This window comes from Schistocerca gregaria, chromosome 9 (assembly GCF_023897955.1).
Source record: "Schistocerca gregaria isolate iqSchGreg1 chromosome 9, iqSchGreg1.2, whole genome shotgun sequence".
NCBI classification, from domain to species: Eukaryota; Metazoa; Arthropoda; class Insecta; order Orthoptera; family Acrididae; genus Schistocerca; species Schistocerca gregaria.
The window spans coordinates 94,519,154-94,544,776 of NC_064928.1; the positions used below are offsets into that span (position 1 = coordinate 94,519,154).

The 25,623-nt window shown below is 43.9% G+C and overlaps 1 protein-coding gene and 1 non-coding gene across 2 annotated transcripts in view; one reads left to right on the plus strand and one right to left on the minus strand.

Moving 5' to 3' along the window:
* LOC126291913 (arylalkylamine N-acetyltransferase 1) overlaps positions 1-25,623 on the plus strand; it is a 381,277-nt gene that overhangs the window by 195,555 nt on the left and 160,099 nt on the right. The gene's annotated exons all lie outside the window — the stretch shown is intronic.
* Trnat-ugu (transfer RNA threonine (anticodon UGU)) lies at positions 10,641-10,715 on the minus strand. The gene has a single exon. It is a non-coding gene; the product is annotated as a tRNA-Thr (tRNA).

Genomic DNA, 25,623 nt, shown 5'->3' on the forward strand with positions numbered 1-25,623 from the left:
TGGTGCCGCACGCATTTTCGCTCGAGGTCGGTGATTCCTCGTAAAATACCTATGTAGCTGATATCGTTAGTTATTTCCTTACCTTTCTACTCCCTCCACATTCAATTTACTTAATTTTAACACTGGACTCACATTCGGTAGGACGACGGTTCAATCCCGCGTCCGGCCATCCTGATTTAGGTCTTCCGTGATTTCCCTAAATCACTCCAGGCAAATGCCGGGATGGTTGCTCTGAAAGGGCACGGTCGACTTCCCTCCCCATCCTTCCTAATCCGATGAGATCGATGACCACGCTGTCTGGTCTCCTTTCCCAAACCAACCAACCAACCTCTCTGGTGCCTTTACCTCCCCTAAAAGCCAACTTAATTTTACTTACTGGCTCCAGTGCATCTTTGAAGCAAATCGGTGTTGGACAGAAATTCGTTTCCTGCTTGAATCTTGCCTCGAACTAATTCTTCTAGCACCTACAGTTGCTTATATATCGGTCAGCACACGGCTCCATTCAGCACACTGTAATTTCTAAAATACCGGGTGATCAAAAAGTCAGTATAAATGTGAAAACTGAATAAATCACGGAATAATGTAGATAGAGAGGTACAAATTGAGACACATGCTTGGAATGACCAAAAAAAGACAAAAGTTCAAAAAATGTCCGACAGATGGCGCTTCATCTGATCAGAATAGTAATAATTAGCATAGCAAAGTAAGACAAAGCAAAAATGAAGTTCTTTACAGGAAATGCTCAATATGACCACCATTATTCCTCAACAATAGCTGTAGTCGAGGAATAATGTTGTGAACAGCACTGTAAAGCATGTCCAGAGCTATGGTGAGGCATTGGCGTCGGATGTTGTCTTTCAGCAGCCCTGGAAATGTCGGTCGATCACGATACACTTGCGTCTTCAGGTAACCCCAAAGCCAATAATCGCACGGACTGAGGTCTGGGGACCTGGGAGGCCAAGCACGACGAAAGTGGCGGCTGAGCACACAATCGTCAGCAAACGACGCGCGCAAGCAATATGGGGTGTTTTTCTTTTGTTCTAATAAAACGCCATGTCATTCCAAGCATGTGTGTCAATTTTTACCTCTATTTCTACATTATTCCGTGGTTTATTTTCAAATTTATACTGACTTTTTGATCACCCGGTAGTTTCGCAATCAAAATATACTTTTTGGTGGTGTAATCTTTGTACGTCAGGGATACGAATTATGTAAAGCAGATCCAGTTTTCCATTGGTCCCGACCGGAATCTCCCCTTCAAGTTATGACATGAAAGTCCCTGGAAGATTAAAATTGCTTGCCAAACCGAAACTCAGGACCTTTGTGTGTTATGGGCAGTTGCAGTACTGATAGAGCTACCCAAACACAACTTCCGACCATTCCTCACACATCCGCCAGTGCTTCGTCTCTTTCTTTCCTAAAATCACCGATTTTCTCCTGTAAACCTTACAAGACAAGCACTTCTGCAAGAAGGAATGTTCTGGGGATTGCCCGCAGGTTGCGGTTGAGGCATGTATTTATTTATTTACTTATTTATTTATTGACAATTTATAGACCTGTTACCTGCTATTTAAAACAGGTTGTACATCTTACAATTTTCGTTTTTCATCTTTTTACAGTTTTCTTTTCTTTTGTTTTATCTGCAGAATTTACAAAGAATGATACTCTTCCAAATAAAAATAATTTAATGTTGTAAATTAATTTTTTTAGAAGAATATAAAAATATGATAGGATAGAGGAGAGATTTGTTAGTACCATCACGGAATGTGACTGACGGTGAATAGCTCGGAATGGTTTCTTCGAGCCGTTGACCGCCAGTCTCGCACACACACACACACACACACACACACACACACACATACACACACACACAGACAGACACACACACACGCACGCACACATATATGGTTATTAGCAGAGAGATAATATTACTTATCCTATTTATTACTAATCCTATGTATTAACTACTTTAGGTGCCCATCCATGTACAGCATTTGGTGTTTTCTTGGCTAGGTTGCCAGCAATTTGCTTATTTACTGTCACATCTCAGCTTCCTCCTCCTGTTCCTCCTCATTGTCACTGTTTTCGCTGTCACTGTGGGTATCGCTGTCCATCCTCCGGAGATTTCTGTTACGCTGCACATAGGCATGTCTGTGATGTCGTGCCCGCATGTACTCTTCATGCGTTGTTTTTGAAATACTGTTCGTCAGTTCGCTTAATTGAGCCCATTGTTCTTCGTCTCTTATTGCTCCGTATATATCAATGTCTGTATCTGTGTAGTCTAAGTTTAGTGTATGTATATTATTCGCATATTGAAAGTGTGTTCTGGGGAACCTTCTTCCCCGCAAGTGAATGTAGGTGTCTGCCTCAGACTCACGCGGTTTAAGTGCGTGGGATAAGGTCCGTGTCCGGTTAAGAAATGTACCATACCGCGGCTGGGATCGATATGTCTCATTCTCAACCGCTCCCTTATGTCAGGGAGGAAGCCGTGCACTCTACGTCCCTTATCAGTTACATCCAACTCACCTGGCCATGTATCCAAACGCCAACTTTTAAGCTGACGTATCTATCGGCTCACCGGTTATTGTGTGGAGCTTATCTAGTCTCCCCACCTTTAACTAGTACCTTGCAGCTCTGTATTTGATCGTGATATCTATGGAGCATATTCCGAGCACCACACACAGTGCATCCGCTGAGGTGGTACCAAAGGCTCCGGATAGCCTAAGTAGGACACTTCTCTGCCCTGGTCTGACCTATGTTTTGTTGGTGACCACGTTCACTCTATGTGCCCACGCGACAGCTGCAAAGCTGAATACTGAAGAGCGCACAGTGCTAGAGGTAGAGGTAGTCTCTACTGTTTTGAATTTAGCCTCACCAGTTTGTGTAGTATTTTTTCTGCTTTGTCTGTTGTTAGCCTTATGTTCAATGTTTCATCTATGTGTACCCCAAGACAGCGCGTAACGTGTGCTCCTTCGATGTTTGTGTCCCCAATTATAACCGAATCCTTTCAGTAAAGTGTATGTTTTCGGCTATCCCGAGTTTGTTGTTGTGACACCACTGAGTAATTGTTTGTAGTATTCCACTGGTTTTCTCTTCCAACTGGGCTCTGTTGTTCGCAGTGACTACAACTAATACGTCATCTGCATAGGTGACAATTCCGTCTAACCTGTCATCCCCACCCATCCTGAGGTATGTATCCGCAATGTCCTGTCTTCCCTGAGCGCTAGTCATGCAAGTTTCGCAGGAGAGTTTCTGTGAAGTTTGGAAGGTAGGAGACGAGGTGCTGGCGGAAGTGAATCTGTATTAGAACAAATAAGCCCTCGGTCACAAATATTAAGTCAAAATTGACCATGTTTCGACTCTACCATGAGAGTCGTCTTCAGAATTAAACTACCTGTTCTAAAACATGTTAGGTATATAATACATTAATTAAATTAATGTTTTTACTGACTGGAAAGAGATGCAGTACTTACAAGTCACATTTTAAAAAATATAAGCCGGAAAGGCGACGTCATGAATAGTTGTAAAGAAGATGGCGAGCCGCTTAGGGCTGCTCGTACTTGAGTGTACATGGGTTGCAACAAGACTGAGGTGCCCACGTTAGAAAGTGTGGGCTAGTAAACATGGTGTTGCTTCGAGCGCCATCTAGTAGCCGCAGAAACAACTAGCCTATTGTACATTCAAAATTAGACACGTGAAAATGTGATGGAGCTCATTCAGGCATAACGTAAGCACTAATGATAATAGGATGAAGTTACATATTTATCTGCTTTAAACAGAGATACATTTTGTAACGTAAAAAAAAGTCAGTTATGACATACAAGAAAACGGCAAAGATGTTGTTGTTGTTGTTGTTGTCTTCAGTCCTGAGGCTGGTTTGATGCAGCTCTCCATGCTACTCTATCCTGTGCAAGCTGCTTCATCTCCCAGTACCTACTGCAACCTACATCCTTCTGAATCTCCTTAGTGTATTCATCTCTTGGTCTCCCTCTACGAATTTTACCCCCCACGCTGCCCTCCAATGCTAAATTTGTGATCCCTTGATGCCTCAAAACAAGTCCTACCAACCGATCCCTTCTTCTAGTCAAGTTGTGCCACAAACTTCTCTTCTCCCCAATCCTATTCAATACCTCCTCATTAGTTACGTGAGCTACCCATCTAATCTTCAGCATTCTTCTCTAGCACCACATTTCGAAAGCTTCTATTCTCTTCTTGTCTAAGATATTCATCGTCCACGTTTCACTTCCATACATGGCTACACTCCATACAAATACTTTCAGAAGCAACTTCCTGACATTTAAATCTATATTCGATGTTAACGAAGTTTTCTTCTTCAGAAACGCTTTCCTTGCCATTGCCAGTCTACATTTTATATCCTCTCTACTTCGACCATGATCAGTTATTTTGCTCCCATAATAGCAAAACTCCTTTACTACTTTTAAGTGTCTCATTTCCTAATATAATTCCCTCAGCAACACCCGATTTAATTTGACTACATTCCATTATCCTCGTTTTGCTTTTGTTGATGTTCATCTTATATCCTCTTTACAAGACACTGTCCATTCCGTTCAACTGCTCGTCCATGTCCTTTGCCGTCTCTGGCAGAATTACAATGTCATCGGCGAACCTCAAAGTTTTTACTTCTTCTCCATGAATTTTAATACCTACTCCAAATTTTTCTTTTGTTTCCTTTACTGCTTGCTCAATATACAGATTGAATAACATCGGGGAGAGGCTACAACCCTGTCTCACTCCTTTACCAACCACTGCTTCCCTTTCATGCCCCTCGACGGCAAAGATATAGCAGGAAAATGGCTTTATACAGTCGAAAATGTTTTTATTTCGCAGCTGCAGCTGTTCGTTGAGAATGAGGCCATCATGACGAGAGAGATGTTTGAAAATCTCCAATTCCTCTACGTCCACGCCCCTTCTTTTCGGTATGCAGGCTATAGTTATCGCCTATGGCTTTAGGCACGTGTCCAGTAATTAAGAGATGATCGGAAAAGGATGAATTTAGGGGACTGGTGCCGTTCTTTCTTAAAAGACGTTCTTTATATCTGATGGTGAAAGCACTTCCAGTTTGCCCTATATTATAGGAGGAGCAGGTATCACAGATGATCTTATAAACGCCGGAACTTTCTGTAGTGGAGCAAATGGATTTCAAATTATGAATGAAGTTTCTCTTCAGATTATTATTACTAGAGAAGGCAACACTGCAGTTACATTTGTTGCGAAGCGTGCGCTGAATCTGATAGGAAATGGGTCCTATGAAAGGAATAGAAAAACGTTTTTTTGGGTTAATTTCAATGTATGAGATGTTGAGCGTGGTAGTTCTTGCAGTTTTCTATTTTACGATATTGTCCACTATGTTAGGCGTATATTCATTATTGACTGCTATGGTTTTAAGTAAACTAATCTCCTCATTAAACTTTTCTGTTAGAAGTGGTATAGAGACCATTTTTTGAGACTGTGTATGAAAAGAGGAAGCAGGCACGATTTGGTCAGTATACGTATCTTTTCGAAAAATATTGAAAGTGATGTTATTGACTTCTATTGTAAGCGTCAAGTCTAAATAATGTAATTTGCGGTTTTCGCTTTCTAGTTCAATAGTGAAAGAAATTTTTTCATGGAAGTCGTTAGAAAGTTTAAATATATCGTCAATTCTATAGGCGGGTCCGTTATAGATGACTAGAATATCTTGTGTAAGACAGGAAACTTAGTGAAGCGACTGAGACGCGGTTAAACAGCTTTTTTTTCCAAAGAATTGATAAAGATGTAGGCAAGGATGTCGTGTAAAGGGTTGTCCATAGCGATCCCATCAGACTGCTGGTACAGTTGTCCGTTGAGTTCGAAGTAGTTGTACTTGACAGCGACATTAATGAGATTCATAAAATCGGTATTCTGTTCATCTGATAGTTCTTTTTTAAATTGGCGTAAATTTTCTTCCACAATGATGAGCGTCTCATGTACCGGGACATTGGTGTACGAATTTTTAATATCTAAGGAAAAGCGCTTGGTGTCTGAACTGCATACTACGTTTTTAATATTTTGGACCAAAACGTGGCTGTTTCAAAGTTTCTTGTAGAAATCAGGCCAAATCGTGATATGCGCTATTCGTGCTATTGGAGATTGGACGTATTGGATGATTAGGTTTATAAATTTTGAACTGGGAAGTGAATCTGTGAGGGCGGTGTAATCTGTGACACAGCACTCGTTAAAGCCTGTGCTATGGTAAGTGAGCGGGATTCACCTTATGAGAAAGGATTTTCATATAGATATCGACCGCGTGTACCTGAATGGTGGCAAATCAGACTTACATCCACTCTGTAATAACAGTGAATCGTCAAGTGAGTTCGAAATGCAATTACACTCAGGATGGATCAAAAGCAACCAAGAAGATGCTACCAATAAGATAATAATACGGTCGCCAGCCTAATTAGGCATTAACTGAGTTTATTCCCTATACAAGTTGGTATATATTCATGCAAAACAATAAGTTGTAACACTGCATAATATAGTCGAATTTTGGAAACAGAAAATCTATTGAACTGATAGTTTCACGTTCTGCACTGATATGGATGAATACGTAACACTGTACTATAATGTATACTACAAAACTTTATACTGTCTATTAATCTGATTTAAATCGGGCGTAGGTTACCCTAGAAATTGCGCTTTCGTGCCACACACACAAAATATCAATTTTGATAAAGATAAAACACTGATAAATTTTGACTTTTATATTGACTTTAATTTTTGCTGGTCAAACCAAGTTAGAACACTTCAGAATTCAAATGAATGAGGGGGGACCCTGAAACTGTTATGGTCGATGTATTCAAAAAATTGATTACTGAGTTTATTATACGATCAAGATTTCCAGTATACAAGTTACTACTCTTTTCATCTTATTTACTGCTCATTTAAATGCCTTTCAATCTGTCTCGAAATAATAAACTTCATTACTGTATCAATACTAAAGTTATCTTTCAACTTCGTTAGACCTTCGTTATTCATTTACTGGTTCATTAACAAAACATTTCTTTAAACACCCTTCTAATGTAGCTAGATCTGTAAATAATTATAATTAGCACAATTTTTAATTTTCATTTCGGGACAGTCGGATTGCACAACGTTTGGAAAGGACCCTGTCTAGGTTAGTTGTGAGGATAATTAAATGAGGGGAAAGTTCTGGTAAAATTTAGGTTATTATTGAACAGTTCACTCTATGGTCCATACGAATACAGCACTAAAAGTTTCAACCTGCTAGTATCGATGCGGCGGTTGGCGGGCGGCAAGATGACGAGGCACAGAGCACACATACACTCCTGGAAATTTAAATAAGAACACCGTGAATTCATTGTCCCAGGAAGGGGAAACTTTATTGACACATTCCTGGGGTCAGATACATCACATGATCACACTGACAGAACCACAGGCACATAGACACAGGCAACAGAGCTTGCACAATGTCGGCACTAGTACAGTGTATATCCGCCTTTCGCAGCAATGCAGGCTGCTATTCTACCATGGAGACGATCGTAGAGATGCTGGATGTAGTCCTGTGGAACAGCTTGCCATGCCATTTCCCCCTGGCGCCTCAGTTGGACCAGCGTTCATGCTGGACGTGCAGACCGCGTGAGACGACTCTTCATCCAGTCCCAAACATGCTGAATGGGGGACAGATCCGGAGATCTTGCTAGCCAGGGTAGTTGACTTACACCTTCTAGAGCACGTTGGGTGGCACGGGATACATGCGGACGTGCATTGTCCTGTTGGAACAGCAAGTTCCCTTGCCGGTCTAGGAATGGTAGAACGATGGGTTCGATGACGGTTTGGATGTACCGTGCACTATTCAGTGTCCCCTCGACGATCACCAGAGGTGTACGGCCAGTGCAGGAGATCGCTCCCCACACCATGATGCCGGGTGTTGGCCCTGTGTGCCTCGGTCGTATGCAGTCCTGATTGTGGCGCTCACCTGCACGGCGCCAAACACGCATACGACCATCATTGGCACCAAGGCAGAAGTGACTCTCATCGCTGAAGACGACACGTCTCCATTCGTCCCTCCATTCACGCCTGTCGAGACACCACTGGAGGCGGGCTGCACGATGTTGGGGCGTGAGCGGAAGACGGCCTAACGGTGTGCGGGACCGTAGCCCAGTTTAATGGAGACGGTTGCGAATGGTCCTCGCCGATACCGCAGGAGCAACAGTGTCCCTAATTTGCTGGGAAGTGGCGGTGCGGTCCCCTACGGCACTGCGTGGGATCCTACGGTCTTGGCGTGCATCCGTGCGTCGCTGCGGTCCGGTCCCAGGTCGACGGGCACGTGCACCTTCCGCCGACCACTGGCGACAACATCGATGTACTGTGGAGACCTCACGCCCCACGTGTTGAGCAATTCGGCGGTACGTCCACCCGGCCTCCCGCATGTCCACTATATGCCCTCGCTCAAAGTCCGTCAACTGCACATACGGTTCACGTCCACGCTGTCGCGGCATGCTACCAGTGTTAAAGACTGCGATGGAGCTCCGTATGCCACGGCAAACTGGCTGACACTGACGGCGGCGGTGCACAAATGCTGCGCAGCTAGCGCCATTCGACGGCCAACGCCGCGGTTCCTGGTGTGTCCGCTGTGCCGTGCGTGTGATAATTGCTTGTACAGCCCTCTCGCAGTGTCCGGAGCAAGTATGGTGGGTCTGACACGCCGGTGTCAATGTGTTCTTTTTTCCATTTCCAGGAGTGTATAATCACAGCTATGGCTCTTGACGTATCGGCACTTTAAATCTTTTTAGCGTCGCAATACTTTTCCATTTAGTGCCTATGGAATTTTGCCACGCTGTGGGGGCGTTGGAACGGCATACCCGAGCCTCAGTGAAGCCATGTCTTTCAGGAGAGCCTCCTCGCTCCAGAAGGTGTTGCTCAAACCAGTTCCAAACTCCCAACTACTACCGCTGAGCCCGTTGTGCCGTGCAGTGCCCGCGTGCATTTTCCCGCGCTCGCCTGCCACCTTTTACCGCTCCCTGACAGACCGGGTATTCGCCCGAGCTTTTGCTTTCCACATATCCTAACACATTGCCTACGTATGGACCAGACGCACAGTTACAATTTTAAACATCTTACAACAGTTTCAACATTTGTTACATTTCAATTCTATTACAATATTGCTTGACATTTGACATAAACATTGATATTCAAATTGAAACTTATTTACAGTTTTCTTAACATAATTGCATGAAATGAAATCAGAACATCAATTACACAAGTTTATCGAAAAATCAGATGGAAAAAATTACTTATATGTACAATAGTACAGAGTCGTTGTTGATGCAACGGGTCGCGAGTCCTGGTGGGGTAGCTCAGACGGCAGAGCACATGCCCACGAAAGGCAAAAGTCCTGAGTGCGGTTCTCGTTCCGGCACACGTTTTTAATACGCTAGGAGGCTTCATAAGAGGTCACACTCCGCTGCAAAGTGAAAATTTCGTTCTTCAGATCGTGACACGTTGTCCAAGTGACGTTGGCAGTTGTCGTGGGTGAACTGCGACAAGCTGCGCCGATAGGTGAAGAGTGCTTCGAGCTCGCGTGTCTGTGTGTGTGTGTGTGTGTGAGAGAGAGAGAGAGAGAGAGAGAGAGAGAGAGAGAGAGAGAGAGAGCTGGACCTCGAGCGTCGCGTTGCCAGTTTCCGGCGCTGGCGCCAGTAATTGGCGGGCGGAGGCGGCGCGCGGCGGAGGGTGCTCGGCGCGGCGCAGCGCGGCACAAAGCGGATTATCGCTGGCGCGCTGCCTCCCTCGCCGCCCCCGCAATTTCCGGGCCGGCCGCCAGCCGGGGCGTTGCTATGGCGACGCCGGCGTCCGCTCCCAGCCGCCCACGCTCCACCTGCGCCGAGTGGCTGTTCCGCTTCTGCCGCCGCCGCCGCCGCCGCCGCTGCGCGCCCGTGTGTATCTCGCCCTCTCTGTACACCGCCCGTCGACGAGGGATGAAGATGAACCGTGTCGCGGCAGCGGGAAGTGTACCGAGCCGACCTCAAAGACGGGCAGGGACGCGGGAGCAGTTTATGCTGGGACGACGAACTGGAGCGAGAAGCCACGCGTTCAGTGTACCTTAGCAGTATGCGCAATATTAATTTTTTTGTCTCTGGATTTAATGTCATTCTTCTGCTTTCCATATCTGTCGCGTCTCAGCATAATTTTGTAGTGCGATCGGAACTTTAACGACAATCCAGTTGGAATAAGCTTTCACGGTTGTTTACTACCGCCCAAGGGTGAGTCACGGAAGGTGTGGACCAAAGGGATTTGAGGCACTTCATTTAATGTTTTACAGCACACTTATTTATTAATAATACTGATAATACTTTTAAAAGGAAACAACACAACAGGCCTTGTAAATCGCCTAACTGCATAAGTCAACTACTAAAAATAACCGTTAATATGATGACTAACTGAAACCCGGGTTCGATTCCCGGCGGGGTCAGGAATTTTCTCTGCCTCGTGATGGCAGGCTGTTGTGTGATGTCCTTAGGTTAGTTAGGTTTAAGTACTTCTAAGTTCTAGGGGACTGATGACCTAAGATGTTAAGTCCCATAGTGCTCAGAGCCATTTGAACCATTTTTTGATATACCTCGATGTGGACAGCTGAAAATGTGTGCCTCGACCGGGACTCAAACCCGGGATCTCCTGCTTACATGGCAGGCGCTCTATCCATCTGAGCCACCGAAGACACAGAGGATAACATGACTGCAGGGAAATTTATCCCTTGCACGCCTCCCGTGAGACTCACATTCCGAACTGTCCACGATTCTACACATGTAATGTACCCTATAGACATTTGCCCATCCACTCATTACTCGCGCACGCTTTGGCGATTCCCGTAAGAGTTTGGGCAACCTATGCGCACTCGCACAGATGAAGGTCAATGGCTGGGTAGCCTTTAACTATATGTATGAGGACGGTAACTGTTCTCGCAAGAACAGAGACTGTTGATGACGGTGCAGCTTTTCCCTGGAATAAATGATGACTAACTGAAACCCTCACCTGTCGACAGGAGTTGTTGATATACCTCGATGTGGTTGGCTGAAAATGTGTGCCCCTACCGGGACTCGAACCCGGGATCTCCTGCTTTCAGCCATCCACATCGAGGTATATCAACAACACCTGTCGACAGCTGAGGGTTTCAGTTAGTCATCATTTATTCCAGGGAAAAGCTGCACGGTCATCAACAGTCTCTGTTCTTTCGAGAACAGTTACTGTCTTCATATATAATCGCTAGTATGTTTAGGAACACAATAAAATTCAACTCACAAACAGCATTCAGTTGTTTACTAATTAATTATGTGTCTGTTCAAAGCAATTTCCCCACATAACCAACTCAACTTGAAAAACCAGAATTCAATACACATCCTAGCTATTAAATGTCTGCATAAGTTAATGGCCATAATAGTAACTTCTGAACAATTCAATTAACTTAAAAAGAAACACAACCACCTAAACATGTTTACAGAATTATGGGAAAGAAATGCATATTGACCTGTTTTGCAAATGAACCACTTTCGGCCTGAGCCACCAACAGCATAAGTCGTTTTCATTACCCACATAGAGCCACTTCGAGGTACTCGAAGCAGAACATGTCTTCCAGTTGTACACCAAAGGCACGGTTTCCCAGACTGCAAATCCTAAGAAACCAGCCAACACGCTCCCGCCGCCAAGCACAGGAAGGCGTCGGGCCAGTAAACAACGCCCGCTACGGTGCGCGGGCGCGACTACGTAACTACTTGCCACAGTGGGTCGGTTCCTCCCGCAGCCGGTGGCGAAATTAATGAAATTAGCACCACCTGTGACACAAAGGGCAAGCAACTCACCAACGTAATAAGGACATAAATAATTTGCATATACAACGTGTCCAAAACAGCTGTCTATCCACTACTTCCAGCACCTTAGAGGACACCACTTAAGACAGTGAATTGAGAGTCATCTAAACATACCGAGCAATCTGCGCAAAACCACATACACTTCCTGTGCATGAGCACACTACGCTTAAGATAAGGAGTACTAACTTAACACACTGAATTCAGAGTCATCTAAACATACCGCATAATCTGCGCAAAACTACAGAAACTTTCGGCATGAGGGCACTACGCTTAAAATAAGTGCTATTTAACTTAAAACAACATACAACTTCTAAATCTCCGGGTGACTGGCTTGGACTCGTGAAATGGATCTACCAACACATCATCATGGCCAATAAACCGCCTCCGCTATCCACTTGCGAGGCACAAATATGATATTTCCTGCAACACTCTGATTAAAATTGTTACAAGATTAACACTATGTCACAGGGAAACATTAATCAGAAACAGACATCGGGTCGTTACAATAAACGCACAAATTGCGTGGCTGAAAAACATAACCAATCAGTGGCACACAAGAAGGTCACTAATGGTAAGGCCCTTTATCATTTTCTCATTCAGAGGGCGTAAAACAATAACACAAACAGAGAAGTATGAATGCATTTGAGCAATTCAGTGACTGACAACAACTAAGTTTTTAAATGCAGAACACAAGTCCTGACAGGATAAACGCGGCCTTACTTAATGGACTCCTAATAGTAACGTCAAGCGTCCAAAGCGCACTGCTCAATAAACACACCACAACGGCAAGCACACTCAGTAATCGCGACACTGATAACAAAATGCTGCTTATATCCAAACCAACTGTGCTGGCAACGGCATCACATCAGTGACAGAGCCATAGAGACGAGAATGTAGTCACTAGAAGCAAACGGTAAATCCGTCATAAACAAGGAAGCAGCATGTTCCCGACAGCATCGACGCCTCTACCCACCAAGTCCGCCGCGAACGTCCAAACACAATCAGGTAACGCGGCAAACTTTCCTCTCGCCACCACACACGGCGTCGGCAGACAAGGCTTCACGCTCCACGCACTACTGCCTCTCTCCCTGTTTCTCTCGCCCTCCAAAATCCAACTACTCCGCTGTCGCAGGTGCCTCGCCGACTTCCCCAACGAGGGGGCCCCACTTCTCTCTTTCCCCCGCGATACAGTGATAATATTATACGCGGTACGTCCGATAGATCAAACGCGAGCCACCACGGCTCACTGAGGGTTGTTTGAATGTCCACCTTTACTGTCAGAGATGAGACGGAGAAAGCTCTCCGAGGTAGAACAGGGTGGTTGCTGACTACAGTGGTAATCTCTTAGTATTATTGGCAGGCTGGGTATGCTGAAGAATTCAGTGTTCTCTTTGGTAACTTATAAGAGGTGCCAGTTCCTAACCCCTTTCTGTATTTCTTGTCAGACTCTATTTACTCTTATCAGCAGGCCACTCGCCTAAGCTTACAAGAGACAATTACTATTCGGTAAATTGTTCTTGTTAATTACGAAGCGACAAATGCTACCTGTTCCTTGAGAGCCGGCCGGAGTGGCCGAGCGGTTCTAGGAGCTTCTGGAACCGCGCCACCGCTACGGTCGCAGGTTCTATTCCTGCCTCGGGCATGGATGTGTGTAATGTCCTTAGGTTAATTAGGTTTAAGTAGTTCTAAGTTCTACGGGACTGATGACCTCAGCAGTTAAGTCCCATAGTGCTCAGAGCCATTTGAACCATTTATTTATTTTTGTACATCGAACGAGCAATGGCGGAAATAAAAGAAAAAAGGTTCAGAAATGGGATTAAAATTCAAGATGAAACGATATTAGTGATAAAATTCGCTGATGAAAAGGTTATCCTCAGTGAATGTGACGAACAATTACAGGAGATGTTGAGTTGAATGAACGGTCTAATAAGTACACACTACGAATCGAGAGTGAATTGAAGGAAGACGAAAGTAATGAGAAGCAGCAGAAATACCAGTCGCGATCAAACTAACACCCGAATTGATCATGAAATAGATGAATTAAGAAATCTGCTAGAGGCAAATAGTTAAACATTTTGTACGTGGCTAGAGCAGCAAACGTAGACTGAAATCTTCTTGTAGAAACAGCACACAACCAATTAGTGCACTGGCTGTATGTTGGTGAGGAACAGAAATAATGTTGTGCACGTTTTAACTTAATATGGAAGTGAAGGTAAAAGCGTTTTAATGAACCTTCCAATTTGAACTGATTGGTTGTTTACCGTTACTGATACAGGTCATACTTATATCTCACCCAAAGTTAATCAGCCGGTACTTTCGCGAAACAGTCCCTAAAATACTCCTCAATGGTACCCAACTACCATACCAAAAAACAGTAAAAGACCTTGGAATAATCTTGGATGAACACCTAAACTGGGAAGAACAAACAGTCACAGCTTGCCGGAAATCGCTCTCCTCCCTACATGCAAATCAAAAATTTAGAAAAATAGTTCCAACCCATGTTAAACAAAAATTAGTCCAAACACTAGTCTTGCCTAATCTTTACTACTGTGATGTAGTTCAACACGGCACAAATAGTGAAAATTCTAGATGCCTCGAGCTAGTGATGAATGCTTGCGTTAGATACGTGTGCAATATTCGGTTGTATGATCATATCAGTCCTTCATACTCCCAGCTAGGTTGGGTACGCCCACATACGGCACGCGATCTCCACACGATGTGCTTACTTCATCGATTTCTTAGCCACTGGCGCCCCCAATACTTATCTTCTCACATTAAACACCTATCATCATTCCACAATCGCAACACCAGATCGGATACGTCTATCATCTTGGCTGTACCTTTAGATAACACAAAATCTTTCTCCGTGTCATTCTCCATCTCAGCCATACGACTATGGAACGCGCTCCCCTGTGATCTGCGTCTTATCCAGAACTACTCAACATTCAAGAGGGAACTCAAAACTTACATATTAGGGACGGTATAGCCACCATTCTCGTGCCCCTCCCATCTCTTTCTTTCTCCTCTCCATCACAGCTTCGAATTTTACCGTTCTATTTCTCTTCCTCTAACCTATCTACCTCTTATATATCTCTTTCACCCCATTCTATCGTCTTATGTCTCTGCTCGATGAGAATAACTCACAAGCTGCAAGAACATAACGAGAAAATTCCCAACTAACAATGGGACTGACGTTCAGAAAAGAAAAGTATGTTTACTTTCATATACATAGTCATTATTATTATTATTATTACTATTATTATTATTATTATTATTACTATTATTATTATTATTATTGACTGTTATAATTATTTTTTATTGTTATAATTATCATTGTACTACTGTTATAATATCTATTTGTTTCTTTAACATCAATACTGCATAATAGGCTATATGTCCTTAATGTTAAGTAGAAACTGTAACTCGTTCAATCTGAGTATGCCTGGTTAGGTGTAAGAGAGGGCCTGAAGGCCCTTATCTTGCCAGGTAAAATAAATGCATAAATAAATAAATAAATAAAAAATTCTGCTACTTACGTAGCAAAATATCCCATGACGGACGGAGGAACAAGGACATAAAAATCAATCTAACAACTTCAGAGAGTGTATTCCTGGCTATGAGAAGTATACTGGTGAAAACATAGGCCCTAATTTGAGGAAGAAAATTATGAGCATTTACATTTGGAGCACAGCATTGTATGGTAGTGAAACGCTGACAGTGGGAAAACCGGAACAGAAGAAAATCGAACCATTTGAGATGTGGGACAGAAGGATGTTGAAGATTAGGTCGACTGATAAGGTAAGGAATCGGGTAGAAAAGGAATATTTGGAAAACACATCAGTTAAGACATCAGGGAATAACTTCCATGGTACTGGAGGAAACTGTAGAGGGAGAAAGTTGTAGAGGGAGACAGAGATTGGAATACACCCAGTAAATAACTGAGGACGTAGTGCGTTGTAAAGTTTGGCACAGGAGAGGAATTCGTGGCGGGTCGCATGAAACCAGTCAGGAAACTGAGGACTCAAAAAAGAAGAAAGGGTAGGTAGTTGGGCTGTCACAGTAGTGCATACATATTTTCAATTTACCATAACGCTAGTGGGCAATTCTCTTGTGTCTTGTTACTAACTCATCCATAATTAGAAGTCGTCATAACAGCACCCAGCACAAAAGTAATAAACGGTAGCACTTAACATTAAGGTCAGATGCAAGTAAGAAACAAACTGACTAACAAAACAACTGAGTTCAAGTAAGACAGACACTGTGCAGTAGTGGATGGGCGATGGCCGATAATGCTGTCGACATATCGATGTTTTAAATATCAATGGCGTCGTTCACTATTGATAGTGCGTATACCTTTTTTTGTCGTATGATTGAAAATCAAAATATCTTTCTGAGTCACTGCATGGCCACTACGTCATGCGCAATTTAGTTTGAGTGATAGTGGGGTCCGGACCCCCCAAAGCCCGCTTAGGCTGCGTCCTTGATGGGACGCAGGACTGGTAGTCAAACAAGCGGTTTCAAAATATTTGCTGTCATCCTGGACGACGTGAGTATACTCATCATGAAGGTACAGGAAAAAGCCTCGACTTGGGTCACCGAGAATGATGAAATAAACACTGCAGCCCATGTTCACGGTAAGCTACGAAAAACACCCTAAAACATCACAGAACGATCTTTTACTTGAATTACGCACTCCACTCGCAGCCAATTGAATCCATACATACACTACGTCATCACAACCATCCGGACACATAACTGAAAATGTTACAAGTTCGTGGCGCCCTCCATCGGCAATGCTGGATTTCAATATTTTGTTGGCCCAACCTTAGCCTTCGTAAAAGCTTCCACTCTCGTAGGCATATGTTCACTCAGGTGCTGAAATGTTTCTGGGGCAATGGCAGCCCGTTCTTGGAGTACTGCACTGAGGAAAGGTATGGATGTCGGTCGGTGATTCGCCGTTCCAAAACATCGTTCTGTAGAATTCAGGTCAGGACTCTGTGCAAGCCATTCCATTACAGGGATGTTATTGTCGTGTAACCACTCCGCCACAGGCCGTGTACTGGTCTCGATCGTGTTGTTGCGGAAGAATGTTGAAAATTAAATGTCGCGCGGGGTAGCTGAGCGGTCGGGGACTCCTTGCCACGGTTCGCGCGTCTCCCTCTGTCGGAGGTTCGAGTCCTCCCTCGGGCGTGGGTGTGTGTATTGTCCTTAGCGTAAGTTAGGTTAAGTTCGATTAACTAGTGAGTAAGCCTACGGACCGATGACTTCAGCAGTTTGGTCCCATAGAAACTAACCACAAATTTACGAATTTGAAAATTAAATGGACTAATAACGTAGTGAATGAGGAGGTTCTCCGCAGAATCGACGAGGAAAGTAACATAATGGAAAGCAGTGACAAGAAGAACGGTCAGGATCATCCGTTAAGTCATCAGGAAATGACTTGCACGGTACTAGACGGAGCTGTAGAGTGTAAAAAATGTGGAGAAAGACAGAGACTTTTTTTACTTAAAAAAATCTTTATTGCAAACCACAATAATTATACAATATTAACCCACTTCCTTATGTCATTAGTGGGTCATAATAATTATTCAACTGCTACTTATATTGCAGCTATTTACAATTTTCAGGTGAGCTACAGTTAGTATTATATACAAAGGGCATTTAATGTCTAGTACTTAGGGCTTATATCTATTTCTTATAACCAATTCCTACCGCCTGAAGCATCACATGTGTGGCAGTGAGATATAAACCTACTTTGGTAGCGTTGCTGATCGAGCTAAACACGAAGAGCGTGCCCCTGGCACTGTTCAGGCCACGATGTTGATTCGCTGCAGTTCCCTAGCATTGTTTTCCTAAAACTAAGTCCTACAAGCTGTCTTATCCTACGTCATATCCGGTGCATGTCCTTATCGGTAGCATTGACCCCCCACTCAGCCTACCCCTGCATGTGGCGGATTCCAACTATGATGGAGAGTCGGCCAGTCCACGCACAGGCGGTACGGGAATACGGCTCTGGACGCAGTCAGTGTTGGTTGTCTCAGTTGTTCAGTTCATGTCCCCCAAGTATTCTGTTAAAACTTTCCATGATACCTGACTGGCCAATGTATTTAGCATTTGGAAAGTGTTCTCACGTCTAAGCAGGTGATATGTGTCGTGGTTTGGAAGTCTGCCTCGAAATATAGTCGCAACATCATTGAAGAGGGGGCACTCGTAAACTACATGGTCAGGAGTACCATCTGACACGCCACAGGCACATGCGGGTGCAGCTCTTTTCCCAAATCGACATAAGTATGTCGGGTAGGGTCCATGGCCACTGAGAAAATGGATCAGTCCTCGTGTTGGCTCAAAATATTTCATGCCCAAGCGCTCCCTCACATCTGGTATGAACTGGAAAGTTCTACGTCCAGCTTCTTCTTCCTCCCAAGACTCCTGCCAAAGTTCCTCACCTCTTTTCCTTATTTCCCTTTTGTCCACCACCCTTACCCCCATGATGTCTACAACTTTCTCATAATTTCCCTTTTTTGCCCAGTACCAATCCGCTTGTTCCCTTATTTTGATGTCCAGGGGGTAGAGCCCCAGTATGACTAATAGGACCCCCCTTTGAGTTGTTCTGTGGGCCCCCACAGATCTCAATATCATATTTCTCTGTACTCTTCTCACTGTCATGGCGGGTGCAACCCTCGTGAGCCTGTGCGCCCAGACTCCCTAGCCGTAACCCACTATTGACGTTAGGATGCTATTATGGTAAAGGTTAATAAGGCGTGGTGGAATCTTTTGTGACCTATGGAGATGAGATTGTTTAATATCTCGAGAGCTTTCTGGGTTACGGTGTCAACCTGTTTCCCGAAGTTCCACCTCTCATCAATGACGACTCCTAGGTAGCGTCTCTCACGTCACCGGAGAACTGGTGAGCCGTTAATTCTGACAGTGGGATTTCTAATTAGATGTCCTTTTAACACGAAGTATGTGGATTTTCTGGATGAGATCGTCATTTTGGTCGTGTGGCACCATTGTTGGAGCTTCTCTATGGCTCTCTCAATATTCGGTTCTACCGGGCTATGGCCGCTGACCAACAGCAGGAGGTACTCTGCGTAGGCTATCACATCTAGCACTTCTTCGCTTTGTTGTAAACTGTCTAGTAATGGCTCCATGTGGATGTTTCAGAAGAGGGGTCCTAAAACGGATCCGTGGGGGCATCCTTTAGTGATTGCTTTTCCAACTCTCTCGCTAGGATATGACAGCCAGACCTCCCGATCCTTACGATAGCTCCTCGGGTAACTGTATAGCGGCCCTGGACACTCTTTCTCCCTCAAGCAGGAGAAGAGCGAAGGCCACCACAGGTTGTGGAAGGCGCCACTGATATCCATCATAATGCCAACTACGTACTTGTGCGGGGTCGAGCCACAGACCTCGGCTGCCAGGGCGATTGCATCAGATGCCGACCGCCCCAGCCTGATGCCGAACTGCCTGCTGATCATTCCGCACAACACTCGATGTGCTGCCAACCAGTCAGCTAGCAATTTCTCCAGTATCTTTCCGATCTAAGAAGCAAATCGGCCGGTACTTCTGCAGGTTCCTTACCAGGTCCTTTCTTTATTATGACTACATTTTCTGTTTTCCATTTCCTCGGAAACTTCCTTTTCCTTAGGCACTCATTGTAGAGATGAGTAAGTGGCGCAGTCAACTTGGGGGGCCAGGAAAGACAGAGATTGGAGTACATCCAGCAAATAACTGGGGACGTAGGTTGCAAGCTCTGCTCCGAGATGGAGAGGTTAGCTGCAGGAGAGGAATTTGTCGCGGGCCGCATCAAACGTGAAACCAGCCGGAAGACTGATGACTCAACGAAGAAAAGGATCAGAGAGAGAGGGGCGTTGTGGTTCACGGGGACGTTACAGCCGAAATTACGACGAGAGTGTATTTTCTAGAAGAGTCAACGAACATATTACTTCACGCTAGATGTGTTTCGCGAAATGACCACGAGGAGAAAATCATGCGGAGATTAATTCAAAGTCATTGCCCCCGCGCTCCTTTTGCGACTGGAACAGATAAGGCGCAACTGCCAATAGCGTTGTACACAAAATACGCCACGGAATTGGTTGCAGTGTATATCCATCGAACCATACGAAAGTATGATGGTGTTTGGTGTTTGATTTGTGGGGCGCTCAACTGCGCGGTCATCAGCTCCCGTACAAAGTCGCAATCTTTACACAGTCCAGTCTAGGCACTTTCACGAATGACGATGAAGACAACAGAAACACCCAGTCCCCGGGCAGATAACATTCCCAACGGGGCCGGGAATAGAACCTGGGACCCCGTGATCCAATGCCAGCAACGCTAGCCACTTCTTTTAAATTTTTATTTATTTATTTATTTATTTGCTCTGTTACGAAACTTTCCTGGCAAATTAAAACTGTGTGCCGCACCGAGGATCGAACTCGGGACCTGTGCCTTTCGCGGCCTAGTGCTCTACCATATTTTTTTTGTCATGGTCCAACAACGCGACCACTTTTTTTTGGGAACAGGAAGGCAGGGTAAACAAACAATCTTTATTCGTAAAATTGTGCTGTCCTAGGGATAAGAAAAGTATCGAAAAGCATCGCGAGAGCAAAAATAATTTGGAAACCATAAAATCAACGTAAAGGCCGCCCTCTGTTTTTTCGTTTTTTTTTTTTATAACATGAATAAAGTTAATGACAATCCCAGTTATGGGCCAGTGTGAAAATGAAGTTATCATCTGCATCACCATCCCTGTAGCAGGAGGTGTCGGGTCATAAATCTGGCAGAAAGCCATATAATCTTGATCATTTCTGCCATTGTGGGCGGCACGTATTTCTCCTGCGTCGACGATTCGAAGGCCCATTATCTGACGCGGTTACAGTGTTTACCGTCGTTGTGTTGTTGTTTTTTATACGTTAACATAACCCAGTCATAACTGGCGCCACCAGGTAGGGGCCAGTTTTCTTCTCAGTGTGCTGTGTCTCTAGTTGTTCTGCTGCAGGATTCTTCTCAGTTCTGGGACACCCCAGCTGTGGGGCGGATTGTGAATAAGGCTTCCTAAAAACATTGGAAAAGTAAGTCCTGTATTTCGTATGACCCCGTATGAGCACGTGTTTTTCTTGTAAATACATCAAATAATCCATGAAGGATTTAATATCGTACGAATACAAATATTTCGTCGCATGTCCAGCGATCTAATTGACCGCATACGTCTTCTGTTTGGGAAAAAAAAGTCTTTTCCGGTAGAAAGAGTACATCCGATGTGATTTCTGTGTAGTTAGTGCGCCGAAGGAAGGCCAGCATCCAGCATCCAGACGTCCCTCGCTGCGCCACAAACTAAACCATGTTCTTCCGTGGCTAACAGTTCACAGGTTGTGCAAAGAGGAGACTCGGCCATATGAATTGTATGTAATCGACTCCCGGTCACAAGTTTACGATTTATAAGAATATACCACATCGATCTCGCTGCTGTTGCAGTAATGGAGTATGCACTGCACACCAAACGTGGTTCCACGTTCTCGACGGTTTTTGAATTCCATTATGTTGCGGCCATGGTGATCCATCAAGCACCTATAGATCTCCCGAGTCGTCGGTATTCTCGTCGAAGGAACTTTCGCCACTAGACCACGAACTGCGGACTGAAGGTATGATGGAAATGAACTACGAGGTCGCTCAGTCTTGCAACGTACATTGGCTTGTGGAAGTCGGTTCGATAAAAGGTCCTGTTTGTTCGGCTAAGCTGTTGCTGCTGCGCGTGCTGTAGTCTTAGTGTACTTTATTTAATAATCAAGCTTCGCCAGTTAACACCACTGGAATTTGACATCGGACTTAACCAGCTACGAGTAAGAAATTAAAGGTAGCCATGGCAGCATTCGTAAGTTCTGTGAAAAATTTGGGCATTAGTTCGATGACACTTTGAGACAAGTAAAGAATTTTGAACTAATATCTAAAGACAATACCCAGCCGAAGTTTTACCGTGCCTACCCGGTTTCTCGCGTCTTTCGCGATAAAGTTGCTTCTGGAAATGACAAAAAAAGGGTGTTTTGATACCCATACCTGGTAGTTAGTGGTCATCTTCTCTATTTATCACAAGAATCGAAGTCAAAAATCAACGTTTATGCTGAGTGTCCCGCTTTCATGTATTCAGGAGTTTAAACTGGTAGAAACCGACCTCGGGGAAGATCAGTTTGGATTCCGTAGAAATGTTGGAATACGTGAGGCAATACTGACCTTACGATTTAAAAGAAAGATTAAGGAAAGGAAAACCTACGTTTCTAGTATTTGTAGACTTAGAGAAAACTTTTGACAATGTTGACTGGAATACTCTCTTTCAAATTATAAAGGTGACGGGGTAAATACAGGGAGCGAAAGGCTATTAACAACCTGTACAGAAACCAGATGGCAGTTATAAGAGCCGAGGGGTATGAAAGGGAAGCAGTGGTTGGGAAGGGAGTGAGACAGGGTTGTAGCCTATCCCCGATGTTATTCAATCTGTATATTGAGCAAGCAGTGAAGGAAACAAAGGAAACATTAGGAGTAGGTATTAAAATCCATGGAGAAGAAATAAAAACTTTGAGGTTCGCCGATGACATTTTAATTCTGTCAGAGACAGCAAAGGAGTTGGAAGACCAGTTGAACGGAATGGATAGTGTCTTGAAAGGAGGATATAATATGAACATCAACAAAAGCAAAACGAGGATATTGGAATGTAGTCGAATTAAGTCGCATGATACTGAGGGAATTAGATTAGTAAATGAGACATTTAAAGTAGTAAAGGAGTTTTGATATGTGGGAGCAAAATAACTGATGAAGGTAGAAGTAGAGAGGATAGAAAATGTAGACTGCCAATGGCAAGGAAAGTGTTTCTGAAGAAGGGAAATTTGTTAACATCGAGCATAGATTTGAGTGTCAGGAAGTGGTTTCTGAAAGTATTTTTATGGAGTGTAGCTATGTATGGAAGTGAAACATGGACGATAAATAGTTTAGACAAGAAGAGAATAGAAGCTTTCGAAATTTGGTGCTACAGAATAATGCTGAAGATTAGATTGGTAGATCATATAACTAATGAGGAGGTATTGAATAGAATTGGGGAGGAGTTTGTGGCACAACTTAACTAGAAGAAGGGATCGGTTGGTAGGACATGTTCTGAGGCATCAGGGGATCACAAACTTAGCATTGGAGGGCAGTGTGGAGGTTAAAAATCGTAGAGGGAGACCAAGAGATGAATACACTAAGCAGATTCAGAAGGATGCAGGTTGCAGTAAGTACTGGGAGATGAAGAAGCTTGCACAGGATAAAGTAGCATAGAGAGCTGCATCAAACCAGTCTCAGGACTGAAGACCACATCAACAACAATGGATCGCCTAATAGGTGGACGATTCTTTTTTAAATTGATGTAGCTGAAGCTGTGTTTCATCTTTCCTTGGAAGCTAACAAATCTGTGGTGGTCAATAACATGTCTGCTTGTATTCAGAAGCAATGCCTTCCCTTCGCAAGTGCATCTGCTCCTGCGTTATTTCAACACTTCCTTGAACAACTTATGTCTAAAGATCCATCTTGTAGAAATTATTATTATAACATCATTGTGTCCGGAGAAACACTGTAACGGCATCTCAAAAATTTGGGAACTCTTTTCAAGTTCTAACTGACGCAGAGCTTAAGTGTTCATTCTTCAGTACCGATTCTGAATATTTGGGACATCTCATTGACGCCCACGGCGTTTGTCCCTAGGCTAAGCATTCAGGGGCCATACAGACGTTCACTTTTCCTAAAAATATTTCAGAATTCCAAGATGTCCTTCACCAATTGACACAGTACATCAAACCTATCCGAACGTAGCGCAAACTGCTTCTGTTTTGCACCGCTTCCGGAGTAAAAATATTCCTTCCCAATGGACTGGTGAATGCGAAAAATCATTTCAAGCAATGAATAATACATTTTTTAGCCGTCCATGCTTTATTCATTTCGACCCCCCAAAAAAACTGTAGCCCCTGCAGCTGATGCAATATCACATAGAATACGGGCAGTTTTATCTCCCAAAGTTGGCAACACTGTATTGCCCATAGCGTTGACGTCTAATTGTAAGACGCTGCCTATGGCCCAGAGCAACCACAGTCAGCTGGAAAAGGAAGCCTTAGCCATCATATACAGTGTCGCAATATTACATAGTCGGAAATCAAGGAACGATAGGTCGTGAAATGGAAACCACAGCGAAAATCAAAACAGTTTTATTTGCAAAAGTTAGCTACAAGTTCCAGCTAGTTATCTCCATAGCCGCCGATCCGACTTAGACGTTTGTCGTAGCGTTGTACCAACTTTCCAATACCCTCGTTATATGAGGCAGCCTCCAGTGCTTTCCGCCAATTCTCTACGCTGGCCTACAGCTCGTTGTCTGTGCCAAAATGTTATCTTCATAGACAACGGTTCATGTGAGCAGAGATGAAACGCAGAGGGAGGCAATTACGGGCTTTATTGTGGGTAATCAAACATATCCAATTGAAAACGATGCAGTAGCATCTTCATTGCCCCTGCAGAATGCGGCTGGGAATTGCCTTGAAGAAGAAAGCGCACGACAGTTATGTAATGTTGGCTGCATAGCTTCAGGCGAAATGTCACACCAGGCCCTCGTACTTGGCGGGAGACACTATTGTTCTAGATATTTTTATGTGCTCCCTGTGTGATCAGAACTGAAAAGAACGACGTAATGCGATCGACGGGCATACTAGAGACACTGCCCAACACATTTGTGCAAAAGTTGATCAGATTTTCGTTGTGGTTTCCATTTCGTGATCGATCGTTTCTTACTTTCAGAGTAACCCTCGTACATTAATATCTGTATCGTAGTAAATTTTTTTCTCGTGACAGATCGTAAGACGGCCATTGTTCATCCAACAAAGAAGTGAGTGATCATACAACAGACGCTGCGACATTGTTCTGATCCATGTGATTCGTAAGCACTGCAAGCCTTTCGCATTGACTGTCAGCAAACTGCACAAGCTGCTGACCAGGGCAAGGCACTAAAATTCTTTAAATATTACACTCAGACAGATTGTTCTACCAATTTGAAATGTACGAATGCGTGCTCTCTCACCGATATCCTTCAATAAAATATTCTCGGGTTTCAAGCCGCTACAAGTGTTTAAGCGCCCATAACCTTCCGCAGAGATTGTCAAGCCGCAGCCGTGCTTTATATAACCTCGCCTCCGCCAGTGACGTCACTGGTGCCTAATCCCGCGACATACGTGGCAATATTTAGTGACACTCCAAACGTATGTTCTTAGAAATTTCTTCCTGAAATTAAGGTCTATGTTTGATACTATCAGTCCTCTCTTGGCAGGGAATGGTCTTTTTGGCAGTGCTAGTCTGTTATGCAGTCCCAAGTCCATCCATCACTCGTTATTTCTCTGCCTAGGTAGCGCAATTCCTTTACTTCGTGACCTCAAATTCCGAGGTTAAGTTTCTTACTGCTCTTTTTATTGCTGATTCTCTTCCTTCGATTTACTCTCAATCTATATTCTGTTTTCATTAGACCATCCCATTCAACAGATCTTTTAATTTTTCTTCTCGTTCACTGAGCACAACAATGTCAGCTGCGAACCTTATCGTCCATATCTTTTCACCTTGAATTTTAATTCCACCCTTGAACCTTTTGTTTATTTCCAACTTTGCTTCCTCGATTTTTAAGTTGAACTGTCGGATCGAAAGACTACACACTTTTTAATCCGAGCAATTGTCTTTGGTCTTCCATTCTTATTGTTCCCTCTTG